Source organism: Penaeus japonicus, unplaced genomic scaffold (assembly GCF_977035675.1).
Source record: "Penaeus japonicus unplaced genomic scaffold, GWHDUDI00000001_assembly GWHDUDI00000022, whole genome shotgun sequence".
NCBI classification, from domain to species: domain Eukaryota; kingdom Metazoa; phylum Arthropoda; class Malacostraca; order Decapoda; family Penaeidae; genus Penaeus; species Penaeus japonicus.
In genome coordinates, this window is record NW_028234424.1 from 33,174,541 (window position 1) to 33,179,540 (window position 5,000).

Sequence of the window (5,000 nt, forward strand, 5' to 3'; positions counted from 1 at the left end):
ACAAGAAAAAAACTGGTGAGTAGCAAAACGAATACGGACCCAACCCCCCCCCTCCCCCCTCCACTCAAAAAAGGGGTGAGTGCATCACGTATTAGAAGATAAGGGATGAGTGCAAGGGACACAGGGACAAGGGGGTAGGGAGGGGGAGGGGGGGAGTGTTGACGACTAGCTGTTCATTGAATTTACGGAGTGACGTGGGAAAAGCACATCTGAACTTTTTGTTTGTTTGTCCTGTTTTTATATTTCGTGCGTGTCGGTGTTTGTACCTGTACTTTGTGTCAATATGAATATAAATCGCAATGTTAAATGGAAGGTAAATATATGCGTGTATGATTATAAACATTAAGGCAAAAATATAAAAATTGATATTCATATAGGCCTATCTGTCAAATAGTTTGTCTTCCAATCAACGTACCAATCTATGTACCTACCGATACACATACACAAAAGATTATACTTGTAAACAGACGCAAACAAACACTTACCCATATGGACACGAATGCATGCACCTCTAAGTACACACATACACACACACACGCACACAAGCATACATACAAATAAACAAACATTAAAGCCTATACAGACACGCATAAACGATCATGAAAACACACACATAATCACACTCACACCCAAACAAGCGAATAACTACACAAACACACAGCAAGCACGGCAGCAAGCAAGATTAAGTACTTGCACTTTCTCCTCTTCAACAACCCATAAAACCAAGGCACGTTGCAATCACTTCCCTTCCATCACCATGTCCCCCCCCCTTTCTCTCTCTTTTTCCCTCTCTCTCTCTCTCTCTCATTCCGTTCAACCCCTGAATATGGGAAGAGTTTATGGGCCCCGAGAGTACGTTCCTGTCTCCCCCTTCCTTCTCATATACCCCCTTCTTTTTCCTCTCCCTCCCCACATTACTTTATAAGTCTCTAACATCATAATAACACCACATCTAACCCTTTCGTCGGTGTTTTTTTTTTTTTACATTGTCTTCTTCGTCCACCTCTGCCTAACATCCCAACCCGACGCATCTGGCTTCGATAATAGGAACAACGAACCTGCGTATATCTAACACTATTGCGGCGCTCTGTCGTCAAGCGAAATGGAGTCCGGGACTAAAGCATTGTCGTTATGCTACACCCGAAGCTTGTGCCTCCCTTTCGCATCCCTCTCCCACCCACTCTCTCTATCTGGCCAGCGCCATACTGTCTCTTGCCATCCCCTGTTAAGGCCTCCTCCGGGCAGTACACCTTTAAGAACTCTCACACTTTCAGCCTATACACAGTCGTCATGTGTTCCTTTGTAAACGCATATATTTAGCATCCTCAAGAGGGCCACCAAAGAGAGAGAGAGCGAGAGAGAGAGCGAGGTAGAGAGAAAGAGAGAGAGAGAATCATCAGCTCCACCATCCCGACTCACCAGATCATGGCTGCGACATCCTGGGTCTCCATGTTTGCGCTGCTGTAGTAAACTAATGTCCTGTTGTTGGCGCAGATTCAGGGTTTCCTTCGACCGCTAGCACTTTGTGACCTTCGCAAGCCACTAAACAAACCTGTCGCACCAATATTTGAAAAAGCTAATTGATCCACTTCCTATACGTTAAAAAAGATAGTGTCACCACAGCCAATCAGCAGCCGCGTTAGGAGTCCGCAGTCTCACTGACTGATGCCAATTGGTCGAGCAGCTGGGGCAGAGAGAGCTACACGATGATTGGCTGAGCAAGTTCCACGTAAGCAACAGGTGAGCTAAGATGGCGGCTGCTCCTTGAACCTGCCAGATGTGTTGTCATGGCTTTCATCCCCGAGTTATTTATCGACAAAACACATCTCGCAAGGTTAAAGGGACGATAGGAAGACGATAAATCATTCCAAAACACAGCCGCGGCGACGTTTCCCGGTCGGCAGGCGCCACAAAACACCTCTCGCGCGCATGTGAAAAAAAGGCCCGTGCCACCACCACCCGCCACCCACGCGGCGGCACACCTACACCTCATCTTGATCAATATACGAAAAGATATGTGGCTGGTAGTCATCCCAGCCGTCACCCTTTAATAAACAAAGCCACTGTACTACACCTTTACCGCCCTGGCTCCCCTTCCCCTCCTACGCTTGCTGCTATTCCCCAATTTTCCCACCCTCCTCCTCTACATTCTCCCCCTCTCTTCCCTCTCTCTCTCTCTCTCTCCAATCAGCAAAACCCCCTGAAGGCAAACTTACGGCCCCACCTTCAAGTTTATTAGAAGGCAAGTTGTTTACCTGCCTTGAATCATATATGAGGCCCCTTGATAGACACCCATTAACAGTTAGCGCGTGTTGGAGGCACGGCCATATGGAGCGTACAATTAGAGGCAGCGCCGTTGTCGATTTATAGATTTTCAGGCACGGGGGCAACACCTTCAACCAGCAAGCCGCCCGCAGAGGGTGTGTCTGGTCAACCTCGCAGCCACCCATGGATGCTAGTTGGACAGTGCGTGGGATATTTTTTTTAGAGTAGGGATAGCAATACCGTTAGCAAGATTCTGAGCGTGATGTTCTGTCTCCTCCGCCCCCCCCCTCTTCGGTAATGTTTATGGCTTGACGAACATTGAAGTCAACAAATGTCTATTAAGATCAACATGGCTTGACTCTGTCCCTATTACTGTCTCGTCCTTTACTGGTAGACTGTTCCTCATCTTGACATAGGCCTATACAATAGTAATTAAGCAAACTCAGCTTAGCACGCACATAAATACGTATATAGGCCTATATGTGCGACGTCGGACAGACATCTTAATAGTTTTTTCCCACGCACATTGAACTCCACTTGATTATTGAGAAAGGATGTTTTGTTTATCAATTTCTGCTTGAAACAATGACTTTTCCTTCTTTTCGTGTCGTGTTTTCTATCTTATTTTTCCAAAATTTCATGTTGCTACAAGCTTCATTTTTTTCAACAAAGATTTTTTTGCTTTCCTTCTAACAGTCTATCTCACAGTCTGTCTGTCTCTCTCTCTCTCTCTCTCTCTCTCTCTCTCTCTCTCTCTCTCTCTCTCTCTCTCTCTCTCTCTCTCTCTCTCTCTCTCTCTCTCTCTCTCTCTCTCTCTCTCTCTCTCTCTCTCCATAGTTATATAATAAAACTTCCCAAATTTTCCGTGTCATGCAACAGCCTCGCCACCCCTACGCCCTACCCCCACCTCCCATTCCCTTCCTAAATCTTCCCTTTGTGTCCTTCTCCCCCTCTCCCTCCTCTGCCTCCTCCTCCTCCCCCTTCAGGATGATTAAACCTCCTTCAGTCTCTGTTTCTTTCCTCTTGCTGATCAGCGCGTTTTTTAGCTTCTCTCTCTCTCTCTCTCTCTCTCTCTCTCTCTCTCTCTCTCTCTCTCTCTCTCTCTCTCTCTCTCTCTCTCTTTCCTTCATTTTGGTCCTTTACTACTTTCTCTTTTTAAATGTGTGTCATTTCCCTTTACTTTTCTGCCTTCTTCCCCATCATCACTTGTTTCCTCTTTTCATCCCCTCATTTTCCCCCTCATCTTCCTTCACATGCTGTCTTCCTTATTACCTTCCCTCTCCTTCCCTCCCCCATCTTTCCTCTTTCCCTCTCCTTCTTTCCTCATCTTCCTGCTTCCCTCCTTCTTTCCCGCCATCTTTCCCCCGCTCCTTCTTCTTCTCCCCTTTCTTTCCTTACCCCCTCCATTCTTCCCTCACCTTTACCCTTATCCCTTTCCCTTCCTTCTCATTCCCTCATTCCTCCCATCCTCCCTTCCTTCATTCCTCATCTCTCCCCCCCCCCCTTCCTTCTCATTCCCTCCTTCCTCATCTCTTCCCCCTCCCCTCCCCTTCCTTCTCATTCCCTCCTTCCTCATCTCTTCCTTCCCCCCCTACCCCTTCCTTCTCATTCCCTCCTCCCTCATCTCTTCCTTCCCTCCCTTCTCCTTTCCCTCCCGTTTCCCTGTCTCCCCCTCCCTCCTTCCTTCAGCTCCCGAAGGCATAATCCCCTGCTGTGATAATTTCTCCCTAGACGTAATATAGTGCAGGCCAGTCTGACAGGTAGGCTGGCGGAGGGAAGGCAAGGAAACAGACAACAGGTGTAACACGCAAAAGAGCTTGAGGGGGGGTTGGGGGGGGCTAGGCCAAAGGAAATATTTCGGAATAGTAATAAGAAGAGGGAGGAGGGGGGTGGGGGTATGGAGAAGAAGGGAGAACATTGGGGAAGATGGGAAGGAAATAGGGAAGGAGGGTAGAAGATGCGAAGGGACATCGGAGGAAGAGAAGGAAGAAGAGGAAGGAGGGGAAAACTAGAGGACATTCATATAAAGAAGAAGGAAGAAGAGAAAATTAATGAAGATGTAATAAGAAGCGGGAGAAGATAAATGCGCAGAAACATGAAGGGTGAAAAAGAACATAATTGTGGGTATAAAGGAGGAAGGAGAAGAGACAGAAAGAAAAAGGGAAAAGAAACCAGTAAATCAAGGAAGGGACAAGAAAGGACGCGTTCATCAGAAAGAGAAGAAGAACAATTAGGAAGAAAGTATTGTGAAACTAAGCAAACAAAATGAAGCAATCAGACAGAGCAAAGAGAGGAGAAACAAAACCTCAATCAGGAAACGAGGAAATGGGGGAATAAGGAAGATTAGGAGGAGGAGGAGGAGGTCAGTGGTGATGATGGCGAGGAAAAGGAGGATGAAGAGAAGGGGAAAGGAGGAAGAGGAGATTGGGAAGGAGGGAGGAGGAAGAAAAAGAAGAAGAGGTGGGATAGGTTGTAGAAAAAGAGGAGGATGGGAAATGAGGAGGAGGGAGAGGAGAGGAAAAGGAGGAAGAAGAATAGGGGGAACAGGAGAAGGAAAGGAGAGAAAAGGAGGAAGAGTAGGAGGGGTAGGACGAGTAGGAGGAAAATGAGGAGGGGAGGACGAGGAGGAGTGAGTCGCGGCAAACAGGAAAGGCTCAGTCAGGAGGAAAGGGGCCAAGGCACTATTCATCTTGCACCGCCTCGGGGGATTTCTACAGTGACTTTCATAAGCCACT

At 47.3% G+C, this 5,000-nt stretch overlaps 1 protein-coding gene across 9 annotated transcripts in view; it reads right to left on the reverse strand.

The window, feature by feature from the left end:
• Positions 1 to 5,000, reverse strand: part of bru3 (CUGBP Elav-like family member bruno 3) — a 623,467-nt gene that overhangs the window by 521,063 nt on the left and 97,404 nt on the right. For 2 of the 9 annotated variants that reach the window (XM_086549843.1, XM_086549830.1), the window contains exon 1: positions 1,420 to 1,654. The exons of the other annotated variants lie outside the window; for them this stretch is intronic. The gene's annotated coding sequence lies outside the window, so the exon portion shown is untranslated. Of the gene's footprint in view, positions 1 to 1,419; positions 1,655 to 5,000 lie in introns of those variants that run through there. 9 annotated transcript variants of the gene reach the window in all.